Here is a 23240-nt window from a genome sequence, read left to right on the forward strand (position 1 = left end):
TAATGTATATGTAATGTATATGTTTTTTAAATATCCTGTGCCAGATCTAATGTAGTCTGAGGAGACTGGATATTACAGATATGCACTTCCATGAATTAACTGACCATGTCTTTCAAAGTTTCAGCTCTGATCTTTTCATCAGAAGAGCTTGGAAGTCCTCTATTTCTTTAAAAATCCATTTTCTCCCTATAGGATTATACTTAGTTTTGCTGAGTGAATTATTGCTTATAAAGTTTTTGTTTCTTTATAGTAGTGGCTACCAAATCTTGTATGATACTGACTATGGTTCCTCTATACTTAAGTCTCTTCTTTTTGGTTGCTTGTTGTCTTTTTTTTTTTTCCTTTTGACCTAGCAGCTCTAGATTTTGACCATGACATTCCTCTGAGTTTTTATTTTGAGATTTCTTTCAGGAAGTGATCAGTAGCTTTTTTTTCTTTCTTTCAATTTTCACTTTGTCCTTTGCTTCTAAAAGATGTGGACTTTTAAAATGACTTATAAAAATGTGATATCCAGTCTCTTTTGGGAGGTTACATTTTTAGTAGTTCAATGATTCTTACATCATTTCTCAACCAATATTCTGAGCTGGCTTTTTTTTTCTTTGCTATGAGATACCTAATCTTACTTTATTTATTTTGGGTATTTTCACTTTGTTTTTTTTTTTTTTACATTTCTTTTGTATGTAGGAAGTAAATACCCATCCCACATCTGATTTAGATTTTATATTGAATATTGTTCAATTTTTCCTTTTGAGGGAACTTTGGCATGAGCTCAAAAATAAGCTCTACTTAAATCATCCATGAAGAATGTGAGAAAAAAAGGAACTCAACTCCTCTCGTTATAGGCCTGAACCCAGTCTGATCTCCAGTGGTGACATACTTGGATCTAAAATATATGACTCCTTTGGTGGAGAGGTAATAGGCACAGTAGGTTAGAATCCTCTTGGACTCAGTAGCACTACTTATTGGGGATTTTGTTGTTGTTGTTGTTCATGAGGCAATTGGGATTAAGTGACTTGCTTAGGATCAGACAGCTAGGAAGCATTGTGTCTGAGGTTGAATCTAAACTCAGGTCCTCCTGACCAGGGTGGGTGCTCTATCCACTTCACTATCTGACTGCCCCAGCACTACTCATTGTTAGACAAGTTTGTGCCAATATAGTAGTGGAAAGAAAGCTAGATTAGTTAGGAGGAGAACCTGAATTCTACTTTAAGTCATATCACTAATCAGTTATGTGACACTGATCACCGTTCACCCTTTTCCTCTCTGACGCTCTGATTTCTCATCTGCAAAATGCAGGGACTGGACTAGGTCCTCTTGAGAAACCTTCCAGATCTAATGAGTACTCTGCACTTATCTGTGACACTTATACATCCCATTTCAGCACTACTTCCCTCTTTTTAAGCATCACATCCTCCTCCAGGAATTCATTATCTTTCTATTGCCCAGAAACCCCATACTGATGCACCCTAACTGAGCTTGTCTCTAACTTCCCACCCTCACTCTACCAGATTCCTGCTCTGGATTTTTCCTATTCTATAGCTGTCTTCTAAATGTATCTGGATTACATATATGTTCCATTCTCCCCAGCTGTGTTCAGTGATAAGCTAATCTGATCAACTAATTTAATTAAGATGTTGTAGGATGATAGTGGCTTTCAGAACAAAATTTTCATTTGAAGTAGATTTTAAATTACAAAAATGATTCTAGTGAAAGAAATTTTAGGTCCCGAAATCAGTGCCATTGGACAGAAAGGATCTGAGAGTGCTTGCATCACAGTATCACAATAGACTGTGATTCTATAAGGTCTGTCCATTGTGAATTCCCTATCAGTCTCATTTCCTTTGCTCTTCTTAGGCATGACCCCCTGAAGAACAAATTCACAAGTATTGCTTCTTCCTATCTCTTCTGTCATTGATCTTGAGAAAAAAATGATTCCAATCCCAGTTCTCAAACCTTAGAACTCCATTTTACAGCTTTGAGTCTAGAGAAAAGTCCATTTTAGAAATTCTTCAGAAAATCCTATTGCCCTTTGTATTTCATGTCTAAAATTAAATTCATTCTCTTCCTTTCTCATCTGATTGGACGGCTAGAGGGTGGAGCACTAAACTCCCCAAACTTTCCTTTTTGGAGGGCAGAGATTTGAACTTTCCAATTCACTCTCTACTTTCCATCTACAGCTCTGCTTGATTTAAACTCCAAAGTGCCCTTCCCTCCCATCCAGTCTCACTGGTACTTTTTGGCTTCCTCTTGAGCTTTATCTTCCCCCATTTGGTTAGCTCCTTGAGGATAGAAACTTTCTTTTACTTATTTGTATCCTCAGCACTTAGTTCAGTATCTGGCACATAGGAGGTATTTAATAAATATTCATCGAATTGAATCAATCCCTAGTCACTCTTCCTGATTTCCATATATACATTAAATATATCATTATTCTCCTTATAATCAAAGGAGGCATCTTTGCTCCCTCCCTCTCCTTCTTCTTATCCAGTGCTCATTCATAAAGTTGCTAATTGTCCCTTCATAAGATAATTAACATCCAGTCTATCCCTTCTCTTTTCAAAGAAATCATTCTAATCTTGACTCTTTTTCCTTTGTGGCTTTAGAAAGTGGGACCAATTTGAAAATTTTCCAAGAGTGGGATGGGAAGAAGGTTGGTTATCCTTTCTCTCTTTCAGCCATAATGGCCACAAGCACATCGATACATCTTTCTTTATGTTTTTATTCTTTCCTGATGTTAAAATAATGCATATTAAAATAGGGAAGTGTCCACGTGTCTAAATAAGGTTGAAAGGAACAGAAATACCTTGATAGTTGTCATCAGTGGTAGGAGTTGAATGGCAGCACTAGTGGCAATGTCTATTGGAGTGACAGTGGCTGATGGTAGAAGTATCTTCATTGGAACTGAAAAACACAATAAAGATAAATGGACATGAGGCAATGGAAAGGAACCTTCTGGGAGCATGACCTCCTCAGAGCAGAGAGGAATGCATGTTATGGATTCTAGAAAGTCACTGACCTTTGGCATTCATCAAAGAGCTATACCTAAGGGCCACTTCCTGAGGATTCTTCAAAAGGAAAAAAAAAAGAATTTTAATGCATGATTTGTGAGCTATCCTTTTGCTACATGTGATCTCTAAATGCATACTTCACTATTATGCTGTGTTTGTTCCCATGGACTCTCCTCCCACAGACCCTATATTTATTTGTGGGGAGAGTGCCTTTGGGTGGGTGGGGAGAAATGTGATTTTGTACCAACTGTTGTTTCTATGCCTTCTTTGTAACTAACTTTTCTAAAATCTAGTTGAGGTTATTGGCTGATGGTTGATGGAAGGTTTAGTTGTGGGAATTCAGAAGCTAAAGGGCTAGTAACATATCCCCTCAAAATGATACCTAGAGCAAGAACAGTGATTTCCCTTTTGGGAACCCTACCCCCACATCAGGGGACTTTGTCAGGATCATATCTTTTATCTCACTTAAGTCTCACAACAACCCTGTTAATGAACAAATACTAGTGTTAATGAAGCAAGTATAAATGTTAGTGTCCCAATTTTTCAGGTGATGAAATCAATTTGCTCATTATCACATAGCAAGGGTGGGATTTGAACCCTTCTTCCTTACTCATTATCAGAGACCTAGGCATTGAATTATTCCTTGCAGATTAAAGCACACAGTAGTCTGTTAAGTAAATGTGATGTCAAATAAATGAATGAACAATTATAGGAGGAAGTATCTTTCAATTCTTTCCCAGAATTTCAGTCCATCCCATTTCTCTGAATAATTTCAAACCCTCTTCATTCATTCCCATGTTTTCCTTTTGCTTATCTTTCTCACCTGTGGCTGATTGAATTTGGCTGCTCATTCCTTCTTGACTGAGTGACCTCATTTTGTTGGTAGGGCAGAGCTCTCAGGGATCAAAGCTTTGGGGGCAGCTCAATGCCCTATTTTCTGCTTAGTGATCTTGGTGTGTAGGAAGCCAGGAAAATGGGGCCAGAGAAGTAATAAGAGAAGCAGCAGGAAACTAAACTGCTCCTTTCCCTACCTCTGCCACTGTGCTAGTAGCAAGAGAAAAAGAGGAAGAAAAATAGATAAGAAAGAATCTTTCCAGTTGTGATGGTTTCTCACAGGTAGAACTGGAGGATTTGAAGAGAAGATAGTACTCAGTGGACTATAGTGGATAATATTAGGGCACGGAAAGAGTATAGGACTTGGGAGTCAGAATCTGGATTCAAATCCTGATGCTGACACTTAATTAGCTGTGCCACCTTTGATAAGTCACCTAAATGACCCTCAACCTCTTCATTTATTCAATAGTAATAACATGTGTTGTACCTATTTCATGGGAATTCTTTTGAGGAAAGAATAAATGTGAGTTATTATTAACCATCCTGCCAAGAGGTAGAAGATGTACTAAGCCAGTTGTTTCCAAAATAGAATACATATATCTCAGTACCATGTATGATGATATAAGAGATGAAAGAAAAAAATTAAAGCTTCAGGTTTTATTTACTTTTAATCTAACATTTCAAAGAGACATTATTTTATTAATATTTACTATGTAGATGGACACTGACTCTCCTTCACTGGTCTTCACTTGGTCTTATGTCATATGGTTATATGTCATACTAATATTCCCAGTAGCTGTAAAAATTGGAGAAAGTAGAAGGTAACACCACGATTTCTTGATAATTTGTATGGGATCTGAGCATTCTTAGAAGCTGAGGCATCTCTGGGATATGAAGAGAAAGAATTTTGAGCTATTATTTGTTTATAATGACTATTTTGAGTCATTCTGAGCTATTTGTTGCCTCTCTCACCAACAATATGGACCTTAATATATGACTTAGCATTTCTGGGGAAAGTGACATACTTTTCTAATTTGCTTTATTATTTATTACTCCTATTTAGCACCCCCTCCCCCAAACAGGCTCATAGCTATAATAATAATTAATTATGAAGATAGTAGTTGGCAGTAGCTCTTTGAGGTTTGCAAATATACATGTATATTATATAGTTTTTATACTTTGTATGTATAATATCACATATATAAAATGGGGGCAATAATAAACCTTAGCGTATGACTTGCATCTTCACATCCAGACAAATTAAGTTTTATTATCATGCCCATTTTATTTTATTTTTTAAATAATTATAATTTTTTATTGACAGAACCCATGCCAGGGTAATTTTTTACAACATTATACCTTGCACTCACTTCTGTTCCAATTTTTCCTCTCCCTCCCTCCATCCCCTCTCCCAGATGGCAAACAGTCCTATACATGTTAAATATGTCACAATATTGCCTAGATACAATATATGTGTGCAGAACTGAACAGTTCTCTTGTTGCACAGGAAGAATTGGATTCAGAACATAAAAATAACCCGGGAAGAAAAACAAAAATACAGACAGTTTACATTCATTTCCCAGTGTTCTTTCTTTGGGTGTAGCTACTTCTGTCCATCACTGATCAATTGAAACTGAGTTTGTCAAAGAAATCCACTTCCATCAGAATACATCCTTATATAGTATCGTTGTTGAAATATATAATGATCTCCTGGTTCTGCTCATTTCACTCAGCATTAGTTGATGTAAGTCTCTCCAAGCCTCTCTGAATTCATCCTGCTGGTCATTTCTTACAGAACAATAATATTCCATAACATTCATATACCACAATTTACCCAGCCATTCTTCAATTGATGGGCATCCATTCATTTTCCAGTTTCTAGCCACTACAAATAGGGCTGCTACAAACATTTTGGCACATACAGGTCCCTTTCCCTTTTTTAGTATCTCTTTGGGGTATAAGCCCAGTAGTAACACTGCTGGATCAAAGAGTATGCACAGTTTGATAACTTTTGGGCCATAATTCCAGATTGCTCTCCAGAATGGTCGGATTCATTCACAACTCCACCAACAATGCATTAGTGTCCAGTTTTCCCGCATCCCCTCCAACATTCATCATTATTTTTTCCTGTCATCTTACCCAATCTGACAGGTGTGTAGTGGTATCTCAGAGTTGTCTTAATTTGCATTTCTCTGATCAATAGTGATTTGGAATACTCTTTCATATGAGTGGAAATAGTTTCAATTTCATCATCTGAAAATTTCTGTTCATATTCTTTGACCATTTATCAATTGGAGAATGTCATGCCCATTTTACAGATGAGAAAATAGGTTGAAAAAAGTCATTTGACTTGCCCTGGAGTCAAACAACTAGTTCCCAAGATGGAATTTAAACTCAGGTCTTCATGTCCCTATTTTTAGCCAAGGGATATAAATCCACTCTGCCACCTACTTGTCTACAAAAATGATTCTGGATTGGTCAGGAAATGGGAAATCTGAGATTTTTCCTCTCTTTATTCTATCTCACATATTCTCTTCCCAGACTTGGAGGCTTCATTCTGGTAAATGGGAAACAGAGAACACCTTCTCTTTTTTTTTTACCATTTGTGATTTTGGTTTATAGACAAGCCTATCTATGAGCAAGAGAACGTATGAAATGAATTCCCAAATCCCAACCCAAAGCATGTAAGAATCGTGTCTTTGTAAGTAACATCAAAGTCAAAACTGGTTGAGCCTTTGACTCAAAGCTCTGGACTAATAAAAAGTTTGCCAGCAACTCAGCCTATAGTTATTGTCCCTCATAAATCTTGTCCTGAGGGTTCAGGATACAGGCTGCTGGAAAAATGGGAAAGGAATATTAGAACTTGGTGGGGTTTAGCTTCTGAGTGTCTCAGGTCCTTTCAGAGTCTGCTATCCACTGAGGATTTTTATTTAGACAAGTCTTGGAGATTTTCAGGAGATATATAATGCCCATTACCCTCATTGCTAGTCTGTCTCACACAAGCTACCTGCCTGGAGCTCCTTGTCTGTGAAACTGTCTCAGGATTTGGCTTGAAACTGGAAGAGCAGGGCATAAAGCCCAGAGCTCTGTTATAGCACATTATTTGAGTTACCCAGCCCTAGGGGCCAAGGGTTGGGGAGTTTATAGGATGAGAACTTAAAGCTGAACAACTCTTTTGACCCAAATCTGAAATCTTTTCCAATCTGCTCCCTACAATCTGGCTAGAGATGTGAATAAACTTGGGGAGAAAATACAAACACAATAGAAAAATTCTGAAAATAATTCTCAATTCCTTGATCCTCCACTTTTTAGCCTCTGAAATTTCCACCCCCCACTAACATTTAGGTTGGCATAGATTTAAGGGAAATGACCATATCAGGATCTTGTCTTTTTTGCCTTCTCCCTTATGTGATTTCATCTCCCTTTTGCTCCCCCAGCCAGTGTATCCCTGATTTTTTCCCATTTAAAAAAAATAAGCTTTCAGGTTTGAATCTATGCCAGCATGCTAATATTATGAGCCAACTGAATTATCCATACTATAATTTTGTTTTGCTCTTGACTTTTCCATCAGTAAAGGGCACTAAAAATGTCTTGTGTATATTTCTATTCCCCTGACTCAGCCTTCACCCCATTCCTATTTTTAAAAACAACAAACAACATTTTCCCAACGCTTCAAACTTTCTTTAACTTATGTGTCTCTAAGTCTGGCTTTAAAGGCCAGTTGAAAAAAAGGCAAGCTGGTTGGAGCAGTGGAAAATCCCACAGAAAGAAGGTAGAAAGCCCTGATAAAACTCTCCTAACCTATAAGGTTTCCCTTTCCACCAAGATCTAGGTGATTTAGCTTAGAGGGAAATGTCCATCACTGGAATCTGTCCTTTCTGCTTATTCTCTTGGGTGTCATCCTCCACCTTTTTTTTTTCTCTTCCTGAGATGAAGCTCTATCAAGAGGTTTTGATGTCATTTCTGGTTGTGCTGAAAAAGGCAGAGGGCTCTTTAACATTCTGTTTTGAAGGAAATTGAGCAGTGGTGTTGACATTTGGACAAAGCTTCTTTTCTAAACCTTAAATACTTTGCAGCTCTCATCTCCATGGTACTGTTTGTTAGCCACATTTTTATTTGTGATATGAAGAGCTATGTCATTTTCAAAAAGGATATGAAGAAAGGAAGAAAATGGAGAAGAAAAAAGGAGGCTTCCATTAGAGTTCCAGCCAATTTATGAAGGCACCCTGGTCAATCTTGGAAATAGGCACTTGGCCACTTACAGAGGACAAGTAGGAATGTATCCTCAGGGAGCAGGAAAGAGTGATGTCACTTGTCTTTTCATCAGCTACTTTGCATCATTCAGTTACTGCTATAGTTAGAAATTCCTTATTAGCTTTTGGGCTTTTGAAAACGTGATACACAGACCTCATAATAGTGTGTTTTCCAGTTATCTGGACTAGTGTCCTAACAGTGTGACATTGTGGATAGGATACTGGATCCAGGAAAATCTGGACAAAGCTAATAAGTAGCTGTGATACTATGAGCAAATCACTTAACATCTGAGTCTTACTATCTCATCTATAAAATTGTGACAATATTTCCTATGGCTATCTCACAGAACTGCAAAGCTCATACTTTGCAAAACTTAAAGCAGTATGTAAACTTCAACTCTTCTTCTTGTCCTCTTACTAGACTATGGATCCATAGGAACAGATCTTGTATTATCTATATTTTGTATCTCTTCCAAGTTTTTTGTTTATTGCTTGGCACATAGTGGATACTTAGTATTTGGTAAATGGATATTTAAAGAGATAAGGAAGCTTTGTAGTAATCTGAATGAAGCTTAGGAAACAACAAATTTATTGTTGATATATATGCATTTTTTTTTAAAAAGTGTGAAATATGGATGGAGACTGATAACCATGTCTTTTTTTCTTGGCCCAGATGCATTTGCATGTCTTACAAATATCTTGGGAGTCTTATCATCACAACCCTGTGAGTTTTGGTATTTGGGGGGTGGGAGAGTCAACAAAATGGCTTTTGCTTATATAGACATAATCAGAATTTTAACAGCACTTAGGAGTTTTGTGGCCCCAAATAAAATAATTGTCTGGGAACAAGAATTTCACATAAACAAAAGGAAAAAATGGTTAAAATAATAGACAATCTTAAACTGAGACATTCTGTTAGCTTTTAATGATTGATATTTATATAATCCTTTAAGGTCTACAAAGTTTTTGACATTCTTTGCATTTTAATTTCATAAAAATCATGTGGGCTGCTTGCCTGGGTATGGTGGCTTATAACTGTTAGTTTTGCATTAAAAGAGTTACAGTTCTTTCTGTCAGTGAGAGGCTTTCTAGGTACCACACTGCAGGATATGGTAGGAAAAAGGATCAGGTAGCACCAGTGACGCTAAATAACCCCTAAGATGCTAAACGTTGCAAGCACAGAAGATGGTAACAGAAAGCACTTTAGCAACCATGAAATTAGTAGAGATACCCAAAAGAAATGACAGGACACAGAAATGTTTGCTCATTACACATGTCTCCGTATGGGTGTTCTCCCTCTCTCTCTCTCTCTTTCTCTTCGCCCCCCTATCCTTTTGTCTATCTGTCTCTCTTTCTTTCTTTCTCTCTCTGTTTCCCTATATACATACATACATACATACATTATGTATATATATATATATATATATATGCACATGTATATATGCTCTTGCCACAGGTATTCCCTATGTATAATGTACACATGTATTACTTTATTTACACATCCCTATATCAGATATTCTCTTCATGTGTGCTATCCCCATTGGTGGTTTGATAAGCTATAAGAAAATGTACACATGGTTATATGATTTTTTTTCTTTTGACTATTGTTTAATTAAATATCTTTGCTTTGAACTAATATACCCTGGATGACTGATAAAAGTAAGCATATTAGTAGCAGCTTATGAGTTATGATTTTGAACAGGTTTTGACTCACAGAATGCCTTGAACTTATTGTGACCTTCTGGAGCTCACATGAAAAGGGGGATTCAGATGCCATAAACAAATGTATATTGATGACAATGTTTTACATAATTGCACTTGTATAACTTATATCAGATTGCTTATTGTTATAGGAAGAGGGAGAGAAAGATAGAAAGAATACAATTTTGAACTTAAAACTAAAAGAAATTGTTTAAAAAATTTTACATATAAATGGGGAAAACAAAATATTATTTTTAAAAGCCCAAGTGTCTCCCAAAAGAGACAGAAATTAGCAATAGAAATATTAGAAAAAATGAAGAAGCTCTTAACAAGAAGTCACTGCTTCTCTTCCTTAGTTATCTTTTGGCCTTCGATTTCCTCTGTTTTCTTTTGGATGCTACCAGGTACTAGGAGTAGAGGAATTAAGGATCAGGATGGGACAAGCTTAACAATAAAGAAAAAGATTTTTGGAATTAGTAAGTTTTTTACCTTAATTCATAAAAGTGCTGCAATGTGCTATGTATAAAGTCAGCAGAAAAAAGGAGAAAGGAAGGAAGAAAAGACAATCATGACATAAAATCATCAATTTTCAGACTTCTATTTCCATAATTTTTGGTTTCTCATTAGATTTTTCTTTGGTCCAAGGTCCAATGACTTCCAATTTTCCCTTTCCAAACTGTGTTTGACCTAATTATCCATAAAGGGATAATAAAATGGACAAAGAATGTCAATTATCCAGATATGTAATTGGATGAGTGACCAATAAAACTCATCTTTTGGGAAATTGCATAGTTCTTTTAATGATCCCAAACTTCTTCTGAGAGTAAAAGCCCATTTTTTGAACACTATTGAGGATGTTCTAGTAATCTGAGAATCATGGAACATTATAATCTCTGACAAATCAATGGTAAGAATTACCCAAAGAGAAATGAAGAGGTATCTGGTGGAAGCGAACAGGTTGCAAAACCTTATAAATGAAGACTCACACAAGAAAGATATAAAGGATAGTCATCACAGCAATCGATGACTAGAAAAAAGATGGGCCAGTCTTATCAGGAAGGAGAATCAACTGATGGATGCTATTTCATTGATTCCTATGTATATGTTAAGAGAACATTTGTCATATTGGATGGACCCACTGTGGAGGATTTATAGGACAACATGGGCAGGAGTTGTACCAGATTGGCAGACATGGATGAATTGTGTTCTGGGAGCACCCTCACTGATGAGATCATACATCCTTTGGAGCACCAGAGTAAATTTGTTCTTATTGAGATGGAAATGACTGATGAGGTTTAATGTGTTACCTCTCCCAAGGGGATGTGCATTTTAATGAGACATGGTCTTATTTTGTTGACTCTAAATGAAGCTTTAATTATGAAATTTTTGGCATCAGTAGACTGGATGGGAGAGAGAATATGGTTGGGCTGGTAGGAGGCAGAGGTTGAATAACTTCTACATGTCCCTGAAGTTACATCATGCATGCAGAAGCATATTCTGTGGAGAGAGAGCATTTTGAAAACATAATCCTCCCCTTATCCTATCCTTGCTCTTTTTTTCCCTCTCATCTCGCCCAAATCTCTGATAATGTCATCCCAATAACATTTTGTGGAAACTGGCATCTGAGTCCCTGCTGATTCCGTGATTACATTTCAATAGACAGGTGTGTGTCTTGTTTAGTCACATTAAAAATAAATCATTTGCCCACACACAGTTGAGGTACCAATCTGTTTTCTTACTTTGCTTTCTAGGAACAGATACCTTAAATAGGGAATCTTGGCCAAAAGAGGTAGAAAGGGCAGGGAAAAGAACTTAATAAATTTTTTTAATTAATTAAAAATGGTTCTGTTAAACTTAACTGTCCCTCAAATTAAGAGAATATCAAATTATAGCATGGGCTTGATAAACATTTAAACTATTTTTTAAAATTTATGGAATATAGTAGAAAGAGAAATAAATTGAGAATATAAAGACCTGAGTTATCATATTCAATCTACTCCAAACACCTTACTTGCCTGGGCCACATTTTCTTCATATTATAAGGGTTAGATATGTTTAAGGTCCCTCCTAACTCTAAAATTTCAATGATTTTCACAGTTCAAGTTGGAACCCAAAATATGTTAGAACTAGAAGAAATGTTAAAGATCATTTGAGATACCTTCTCCCCTCTATTATATAGGTAAAAAATCCAAGGTCCTCAGAAATGAAGTCCTTGTTTGAAGTCACATAGTGGTTGAACTAAGATTATAATTCAGATTTCCTGGCTCCTAGCCCAGTGTTCTTGAACTAAACCAAGGCTTCAAGTATTCCAGGGTGTGTGTGTGTGTGTGTGTGTGTGTGTGTGTGTGTGTGTATGTCTGTACATGTATTTCTCTCTGTGTGTGTATATGTCCTCTCTATCCCATTGAATGATGGCTTGGAATCAGAAAATCCTGGATTCAGGAACTACCTTTTTCTATTTAATCCTGGCTAAGACACTTAACCTCTTCCTGTTCTCTAAGAACATTATTTGCAGAGAAAATGCTAACCTGCATTGAGGGAGTTTCCTCAGCTAATAACCCCCATACACCAATGAGCATCTAGATGCAGTCCTTCTCTTCCATGTAATAAGCAGGACTGCAAAGAAGCATTGTATTTGGAATTAAACTATTAGGATAGAATACCAGCTCAAATACTACCTATGTCTTTGTACTCATTGCTTTTCCTCTCTGGGCCTCCATTCTCTCATCTGTAAAATGAGGGAGTGAGATTGAGGCAGTGAGACTAAATGATTTCTAAAATCCTTCTAACTCTAAATCTTATAACCTAGAATCTACTTCAATTCATTCCACAAATCTTTTAATAGGGTCATAGATTTGAAACTGAAAGAACATTGGAAGGCCATTAAAATTCAACTCCTTTATTTTTAGATTGTTTCTTTTCCTTTAGAACATAAACTCATTGTAAGCAGGAATTGATTCATTCTATATTTTGAGATGTTATTTAAAGCCATCTTGACTCTTAGTCCTTTCTCAATTCCCTGCACCAGAGATATCAAACTCAATGTTGACAAAATCCCTTTAGATAGTCCCCAATCAAATTAAAATGTAATTGGGAAATGTTTATTTAAAATAAATAAAAATAGAATAGACCACAGCTAATGTTAATCTATGATTTCCTAAGACAATATGTAGCCTTCAGGCATCTGTTTCTATGAGTTTGATCCCACTGTAGTAAATAAGTCTCCATTTTTTTCTTTCTCTCCATTTATTGAGATCCTGAGTTATCAACAATCACATTATAATCACTACATCACTAATCACTAATCACACTAAATAATAATAATAAATAATAAAATAAATAAATAATCATACTAGATCATTAATAATTAGAAAAATGCAAATTTAATGAAATCTTGATCTTCTCCTTCATACCTACCAGATTGGCAAAGATGACAAAAGAGGAAAATGACAAATGGTGTAGGGGCGGTAGGAAGACAGATGCACTGTTGTGCTGGTGGTAGAAGTATGAATTGGTCCAGCCATTCTGGAAAGAAATTTGAAACTATGCCCAGAAAGTTAACCAAACTATGCATATTTTCTGACCTCTCTATGCCATGAGTAGGTTTCTACCTAAAAGAAATTTTAAAAAGAGGGAAAAGATCTATATATACAAAAATACTCCAAAAGAGCTCTTTTACAGTAATCAAAAAATCATAAACTGAGGGGCCATTCTTTTTTTTAGGGAAAAGCTAAACAGATATTGATATGTGAATTTACTGAAATCTTATGCCATTAAAAGATGAAATTGCAGGAAAAAAGTGAATAGAACTAGAATAATTTAATAATAACCTCATAGAAAACAATAATGTTGAAAGACTTTAGACACCATTCTTTAGGATATATTGTATTATCATACAGTAATAAATCATGAGTCCAAAAAAATGAAGATGAAATATGTCACTCACCTCTTGACAGAGAAAATGATGAATTTAAAATACAGAGACATTCTTTTTTGTTTTTGTTGTTGTTTAGTTATTTAAGGTGTGTCTGACATTTTGTGACTCCTTTGTGGGGTTTTCTTGGCACAAAAACTGTAGTGGTTTACCCTTTTCTTCTTTAGGATATATGTTGGACATAGATAACATGGGAATTTGTCTTGTCAGATTGTGTAGATATGAATTGAAGTTTTTTTAAACAAATGCTTAATAAAGGAGGTTAATGGAAGACAGATTAAATTTAAAAATACTTATTACTTGAAAAAAAGTTTTAAAGAGTCTGCTCTATATAAGGTCCTATTAAGCACTGGGAAGACAAATATTAATTCAGAAAATACACCTTATTGTAAAGGAAGTTATTGGGAATTATATAAAGGCTTCCTGAAAATATGATGCAAGATCTGGTAGATGGGACCAAAGAAGAGATGTAGACAATATTTTGTCTACATCTACATTGTCAAGGCAAAACAAAACAAAACAAAACAAAAACTGGGGGAAGGAGAGAGCCTTGGAAATTAGAGAAGACTTCAAAAAAGGAGTGGCACCATAGTTGAGTGTTGAAGGCAGAAAGAGGATCTGAAAGGTAAAGGTGAAGAGGGAGTACATTCCAGGGATGATGAATCATCTGATTAAAAGCCTGAGAGTGGAGGTTGGCAAGTGGACTGGGGAGAGTAGATGGGCCACTTTGACTAAAATGTAAAATTCATAAAGGAGAGTGGGGTGAAATAAGACCAATTAAGATCAGATTGTGGTAGATCTTAAATGTCAGGCTAAGGAGTTTGTGTTTCACCATGGAGATAATTGTTATTGTTTGTCCTTCATTCTTGAAGAGGATCAATGACATCAGGAAGGTGATGTCTTGGCTTGCAAGTGAATTGGATTTAACTGAGGCAGAGTTGGGCAAAGTCACCCTCTCATTCTTTCCAAGTCATTAGAGTTCAGAAATCAAGACATAGATCAAGAGCAGCAATGACCTCAGATGAAGAAAGAGACTGGCTTTTTTAAGCTAAGGTCTTTCCCAGATCTGTTTGTCTGAAGCAATGTCATTCAGTAGTTAAAGCCTAGGTAAGAAGTGAGGCAAAAGAGGGATTAGTTTACCTTCACAAAAGTACCAATCTGAGATGGGTCAGAGTTTCTGCCAGAATAGAAACAATTGCTATTTATAGGCACTGTGAGCCATAAAACTCAAACAATGAGCAAGTGAGACTTGCATTGGCCAAAATCAATGAAAACTGGAGTAATTTGGGTTTAAAGGCATAATCCAGTAACTCTATTTGAATCCCAATGGAATTTATCAAAGCCTGATTTTTCAGAACTATATTTCAAGAAATCATAAAATAAAAACTACATGAGGCAAAAGCATTAATTGTCCTACTTTTCACAATAACAACACAATGGTAGAATAAATAAGTAGGGAAGAAAAAAAAAATCTAGCTTCCAAAACCCAAGCAACCAAAATTTATATTCCTTGGACAGAACACCCACATGTGAGGGTATGACTTCCCACATGGACAGAAGAAGAGAAAGAAGAGAGGAGAAAGAGGAGAAAAATGAGGCAAAGGAAGATGAGGAGGAAGAGGAAGAGAAGAAGGAAAGCAGATAGCAGCACTGCTCAACTTGAACTGGCCAATTGGGTCTCCATGGGATAGCTGCTACCACACACAAATTGTTGTCCTAGAGATAATAGGAAGCCATTGAAGGATCTTAGCAGGGAAATTACATAGTAAGAATTCTCTGCCTTTTGAAAAATATATTTTCAGTTGTGGAGAAAATGAATTGGAGAGAGGAGAGACTTGAAGAAGAGAGACTAATCAGAGAGTTTGTTAAAAGACTGCTGTCAAGATCCTGTTCTGGGAGATGGCAGGGTGAAGGCAGAAAAGGGGAAGGATGTGAGAGATATTATAGAGATAGAATCGATAGGACTTGGTAACTAATTGGATTAAAAGAAAAATCAGGTGAGCCAAAGGTTTAGAGTTTGGGTAACTGGGAAGATGGTAGTACCTCAGCAAGAACCGAAAAATCAAAAGAAATCCTCTGAAATGAATGTAGGCATTACTATCTACAAATCCATGGTCCTTCCTCCAAAAGACTTCCAAATGTTGCTTCCAGAAGTCATCCATAATGTATCCCATTCTATTAGATTGTTACTTCATTTCAAGATTTTTACTTAGACTGTATTTGTGCTCTGTTTTGATATACACAAACATCTAAGTGATATAATGGATAGAGCCCTGGGCTTAGAATCAGGAAGACTCACCTTCACAAGTTCAAATCCAGGATCTAACAATTACTATCTGTGTGACCCTAGGCAAATCATTCAATCCTGTTTACCTCAGTGTCTCATCTGTAAGAAAAACTGGAGAAGGAAATGGAAATGAGAAACGTCTCCCCCTGTTGTTATTGTTCGTCCTTTGTTCTCTAAGAGGACCAATGACATCATGAGGGTAATGTCTCAACTTATCTGTGAATTGGATTTAAATGAGATAGAGCTGTGCAAAGTCATCAGTCTCACTCTTCCCTCTAGAGTCATTGAAGTTGAGAGGCAAGACAAAAGGCAATGCAGTGAATAACTTTAGGCTTTTTAAAATTGAGATCTTTTCCAGGTCTCAGTTTGTCTGTGGCAAGGCTCATTCAATGACTAAGGGCTTACTGGGACAAAAGATAGTTCGATTGGCCATCACAAAAATATCCATCAGGTTGGAGAAAGATCCTCAGAATTTTTGGCCAAAATAGAAATTAATGGCTACCTACACTCAATCTAAGCCATATAAAACCTACATAATGGTCCACCCAGGCTTGGGCTGGGAGATATTATTAGGCATTCAATGAAAATCAGAAAGCACTTTGCCAAAAAAAAAAAAAAAATTGGGAGTTACTAAAGTAATTAAAAGAACTGAACAAGTATATAAACAAGTGTATAAAAAGTGGATTGCTTTAAGATTGTGCTTCTAAGATTCAAAGCTAGCAGGAAATTGAGTCAGAGAGGGCCAGTAGGAAGAAATATGGGATAGCAACTCTCACCTGAGAATGGGAGACACCTGAATATCAGATATCAGGTCTGAATATATTGATTTGGGAATCTTCTACATAGAGGTAAGCAAAATGAGGGAGCATATGAAATCACCAAAGAAGTATTTAGAGAAACAAGAAAACACCTAGGATAGAGATTTGGGGATCATACATTTAATGGACGGGAAGAAGAAAAGAAAAATTTAAGAAAGAATGGGCCGATAATAGAAAGAAAACCAAGGAGGAAGCCAAGGGAGGAGATGATATCCAGGGGGAGGTGGGCAGGTTCAGTAGTATCAAAAAGTATGAAAACATCAAGGAGGATGAAGACTGAAAGGAAAAAGAAAAGCTGTCAGATTTTAGTTATTATAAATCATTGATAATCTTTGAGGGGGCACTTTGTAACCTAGACTGGATACCAGGTCCCAAGAATTTGAGGAATAAGTAAGTAGGTGGTGGGAGAACAAGGTATAGAGAACTCTTTCTAGTTTAGCAGTGAAAGAGAACAGAAATGTAAACTGATAGTGTTAAGGGATGGCAAGGTCAAGGAGAGGTTTCGGAACCATTAAAAATTGTAGGTCTCACATATCTAGTTCTTTATTCACTGTATAATATTATCTCTTACTTGGAGAAATAGAAGCAACACAAAAAAGTATCTTAGAAACATTTTTTCAAGTGTGAGGACATTAATATAGTGAGGACACAAGTATAATATAATGTCTATAAGTATGGAGGAAATAGAATGAAGAAGCAAGTTCATCAAGGAAGGCTTCCTGGAAGAGATGGTATTGATGTGTCAAGTCCTGAAATAAATCAAAGCCATGAGTTGAAGAGTAAAGTGTCTTTAATTGAGATAACAGGATAGCAAGTCTGTCACCTTGGAGGATGGCCAATGGATTTCTTTAACTCCAAGACTCATGCATCTTATACCTTTAGGAAGAGGAAGAGGCAGGAGCATAATATAAGGAATTAAGGTTCTGGTCGTGAGATCCCAGCCACTCTCAGAGATCTGGGCAAGGAAAATCCCTTCATTCTGGCATATTTGTCCTTCATTCCATGAATCCCAATGGAAGGGGGCAAGGATACCAGAGGCCTCAATCTAGTTTAAGTTGAGTTCCCCGACAAGCAAGACCTTAAGGTAGAACTGATAGTTTGATTCAGTACAACCAAATCAATACTATCTTGTTGGGAATGCCATTGACATTCTAACATTGCTAGGATCATTCAGGGAGTGGCAGATAGTAATACATTTGGGATTTAAAATTCCTATCATTATATTAACAATTTTCTGTCAGATGGGAGTGGGAAAGCATGGATTAGTAGAGAGAAAAGAGAAAGGGCATTTCAGAAGGCTGGGTAGAAGGAAGTAAGGAATAAAAAAAAAAAAATTAAATGGAAAGAAAATGTTTAAGAATGATTAAATTTGACCTAAGAAAACTTACAAAATGGCAAGGAACAGCCTAGAGCATTTAATTCTCTGCTATTAATGATAATAATATAACTGATTTTGAACATACTTTTTATGTTTATATTTATATTTATATTTACATTTATGTTTATATTTTTCTCAAAATTAGATGGACATTCAATCACTTTCTCCCTCTTGTTTCCACCTTCACATACACAGCATCCTGCGTGGGAAGAGCCTACAACATAGCTTTGCACAGGTAACATCTCATTGAAAGATTCATTCCTCTCCAAGCTGCACTGCTGATTCTCCCCCATTGGGATTTTTTTATCATGCCACAGTAACTTTTTTACTCGGAAAGTTCATTACATTATTTCTCATATTAGAAGTACTCCACCCAATGTTATGCTGATAAATGTTTTAAAACCAGATCTAAAAAACAAACAAAAAATTAAAAAAACAGCATGTATATACTTTTGGTTTCAATTTGCATTATTAACATTTTTGCCCATAACTTTTTAAAATCTAGACAAACAACAAAACAATAAATCAAACCTTAATTATAGTTATACTACTTCTGGTATAAGGTGGTGTAGTGGATAGAATTTTGAGCCTAGAGTAAGGAAGATCTCAGGTCTTAACATTTAACTAATCATGTGACCCTGGACAAATTACTCAATCCTGTTTGCCTCAGTTTCCTCATCTGTAAAATGAGTTGGAAAGGAAAGACAAACTATTCCAGTATCTTCTCCAAGAAAACTCCAAAAGGGATTATGAAGAGTTGGATATGAGTGAATAACAATAACATTTAACAAACTGCCCTAGCTGGAGCTTGCTTCAGCACATTCCTGATTCCAACCCTCAGGACACTCCCTCTGGTTACTTGATTGCTTCAAGAATCTCCATATTAAGGAGGAGGCTCAGGTCAATTTTTATTTTCATTCCCTCTCCAGGATATATTTATTACTTACTCATTTTTAGGACTTTCTCTAACATGTCAGCTTCTCCTTCCAGTTCCTTTTTACATGTTATCTTCCTTCATTAGAATATAAGCTCCTCTTTGATTTTTTTTTTTTTTTTGCTTAGATTTTTATTTTCTGCACTTAGCACAGTGTTAGAAAAGAACTAACATTAAACATTTATTTGACTTAATTTAGATATTTCTATTTTGTGTGTCTTGTAGTAAGTGATCAAAGTTCTTGAATGAAAGAATGAAATTAGGATTATCTGTTTTATTTCAACAAACATTTCATAAGCCTCATCTATTCACCTAGAGATAGATGGAACTCATATTGTCTTTTTTTTCTTTCTCAAAATAATAATCCATATTTGTAAAATACTTTCATGCCCATTTTTTTTTCATTTAATCATCACAACAACCCTATGAAATTAGGATTAGAATCCTACCCTAATAAGTATGAATCAATATTTGTTGAATTGACAAGGCTGGGAAGAAATTAGGATTTCAATTTTATGGGCAATGAAATTGAGGATTAAGGGAGTTAAGTGATTGGCCAATGGTGCAAAGAAAGTAAACATCCAAGCCTGGATTCAAACTTAAGCCTTTTGATTCTAGATGGAGACCCTTTTCCTTTATGCCCTTCTGTCATAAGGTCACTAGAAATAAAGCAGGGACATTGTCTAATCCTGCCTCTATACACCATACCTTGCCTCACTCTTACCACCAGATGAGGTTGAGAAGGCCTTGCTTTTCTAGGGAATGCAATATGGTTAGGACTTACTAAAAGCTTGATAAGTGAATGAATTCTTGTAGATCTTTTAATAGAGATCCCATGAATACCTAAATGCTATTCCTTTCACTGATTATGCACTTTTTCTTTCTCTGACTAAATTGGTTACTCAGTTAACTGGCTTAAGACCAGGGAAAGGGAGGTCAGAGGAGTAGACTTGAATATTTCCCTTCCTCCTCTTGTCTCTCTCTACAAAAGACTTAGAGAGAAATATATGTGCCCTTTTCCTATGATAACAAACGGAACTAGAGAAAGACCAGATTGGAAAAGTCTAGGAGAAACTGAATTAGGGAAATCTGAATTTTTTATCTTCCAAATTATTTTTATATTAGCTAGTTTACCAGGTGGCAAGGATTTATTATAGGTCAGTCAGGCGGTCAATAAACAATTACTAAATTCCCATTATAGGCCAGGCACTATGCTAATCTTGAGGCCACAAAAAGAAGCAAAAGATGATTCCTGCCCTCAAAAAGCTTACAATCTGGGGCAGCTAGATGGTACAATGGGATAGAGCATCAGCCTTGAAGTCAGGAGGACTTGAGTTCAAATCTGACCTCAGACACCTAACACTTCCTAGCTGTGTGACCCTGGGCAAGTCACTTAACCCCAACTGCCTCAGGGGGAAAAATGGTTTACAATCCAGTGGATTATAGCATCATATATATGGTATATTTATGTTTATATGCATCTATACATACGTATAGATTTATTATGTACCTCTTTTATTTATATATTTGCTCCCCATTCAAAGGAGTTCTTGAATTAGTAGAGTTTTGCTGTGGGGCAATGTCATAATGGTCACTTAGGAGGAAACAGAATGAGGTAAGGGAGGGAGACAAGATGTTATTTGAGCCTGAAATTTGGGTTTTTTTTTCTTTCTTACATTCAGTGAAGGGTGGGAAAAGTAGGAAGGAAAGTAAAAAAAAAAAAAGTTTGTTAATTAAAATATAAATATATAAATAAAAGAGGTACATAATAAAGGACTTTCTGTGGTTCCCCAAAGGAATGTCATTACTGACATACTGACTGGGGGGATTAAGGAAGGCTATGGAGAGTCAGTAGAGTTGAGTAATAATAATAACTGAAATTTATATAGCACTTTAGAGTCTTCAACCCATTTTATCTCATTTAAGCTTTGCTTCACAGCTACTGTCTTCTTCATTCCCTTTGGTAAAATATAGCCTGCTAGCAACAGAGCCCAGAGGCCTCCTAGGACGTAAGACACAAAATACTGCTGTCTGTGGCAGCCCTTGCTATATGATGTACCATTAGGCCCCCACTGCCACGGGCAAGGTGCTCTGCAAAAAAACCCTCTGGTGATAGTTAATGTGCAGCAGGGACCTTTTTTTATGTCTTCTCTTAATGGCAGCTTCTGAGGGGGGCCTGGATGGCAGGTGGAAATGTGGTTGTAGGTACATCCTTTATGTTAACTGGTGACTAGCAGAGACATAAAAAGCTGAGAAGGCAGCCAAGAATGGAGCTAATTAGTTAGTAATTAGCAGGTTAATAGCTCACATCACGGCTAATATAGGACTGCAGCCATATGGCCTGGAAATCACTTGAAGTTCATCTGGTTCTTTGTATGCTTTCCTTTCCTGATGTTTGATGGGGCTTTGAAGGCTTCCCTTGGAAGGTATATTTCACACTTGCTTCCCTTCCTCTGAGAAGGGGGCACAAGGCTCACAAAACTCTGATGCTTTAACTGATTTCTTTCCAATTGCCATTATGAAAAAAATCTCAATATATTCATATAGGAAAAGAAAGAAGAGGAGAGGACAAGAGAGGAGAAAGTGGAGAGGAGAGGAAAGGATGGGAGGAGAGAAAAGAAGGGAGAAGAAGAAGGGAAAAGAGAGGAAGGGAAGGGAGAGAGAAGAAGAAGGGAAGCTGAAGAGAGAGAAAAGGAGGGAGAGAGAAGAGAGGAGAGGAAAGGAGGAAAGAGGAGGAGAAAGGGAAGAGAAGAGAAAGAAGGGAAGAAAGATGAAAGAAAGGAGAGAAGAGGGGAGAAGAGAAAGAAGAAAGGAAGGGAGAAAAGAAGGAAAAGTGAGGGGAAAGGAGAGGAGAAGAAGGAGGAGAGAGGAGAAAGAGAAAGGAAAGGGAATTGAGAGGATAGAGAGGAAAGAAGCCTCAGCTCTAATCCCACCCATCATCATTCTCTTGGTGCATCCAACCAAAGATCCTTTCTTGTTAATGACACTGCTCCAGTCTGTATAACAGTTTTTGAAGTGTGATCTGGAGCTTCTCTGGGGATCCTCAAAACATTTTTGAGGGCCCATGATGTCAAAGTTACTTTATAATAATAATATGTTTCAATTTATAACATGTTAGATACTGATAAATAAAATCCACTCAAAAAAATTCTTTGGGGTGATCCTCCATAATTTTGGATCTTGAAACCAAAAAGTTTTGGGATTATTTCCTACATTTACTTGTGTTCCTATTGTTTTTCTCCAGTAGAATGTAAACTTCCTGAGGGGAGGGACTGTTTCACTTCTGTTTTTGTCTTCTCAGCCCCTACCACAGTGCTTGGCACTTTAATAAATATTTGTTGTCTTGCTTTGAGGAATTAAGTGGAATTCAGTCTTAAGGACAGTTTGTGGAAGTGGCATTAATTTGAAAATATTACCAGTGTCACCTCTGACTCTTTGTTGATTCTGTGCCTGCCTTGGATGCTGTCTCCTTTTCTCTTCATTTAGCCAGAGAGTTTTCTTTGCTGTAGAACCCATCTCCTTTTACCTTATTTCCTATCAGGATCTAGTAAAGCAATCCTTAACACATATTTAGATGCTACCTTATAGTTTAGAGAGTGCATTCATTATAACAATGCTATGCATTATCATCTCTCTTTTATAGGTAATCTAAGGCTGAGAGAGGTTAGAGGATTTCTCTGATAGCACATAGCTCTTAAAAGTTGGAACCATAATTTGAAGCGAAGTCTTATGAATGCAAGTTTAGTGTTCTCTACAGTATGCAATGAGAGCTATCAAAAATTAACTAATCTATTGTTGTGTGTGAGCAATACACATGATCCCACACACATCACACACATTTAGCCTTAATTACCTATACAGAAATGGGGTTAAACACATCTGTCTGTCTGTCTATGTATCTATGTATCTATCTATGTATCTATCTATGTATCTATGTATCTATCTATCTATCTACTGGCAGCTAAATAAAGCAGGGCTTCCTTTCATCTCCCCTAAGCCTATATATATCCTTACAGTTTCTTTTTCTTTCTTTCTTTACCAAATACTTAGTTTATTCAGCTCTCTTTTGACCATATCAGGTAAAAGAGAGATT

This window comes from Antechinus flavipes, chromosome 2 (assembly GCF_016432865.1).
Source record: "Antechinus flavipes isolate AdamAnt ecotype Samford, QLD, Australia chromosome 2, AdamAnt_v2, whole genome shotgun sequence".
NCBI classification, from domain to species: Eukaryota; Metazoa; Chordata; class Mammalia; order Dasyuromorphia; family Dasyuridae; genus Antechinus; species Antechinus flavipes.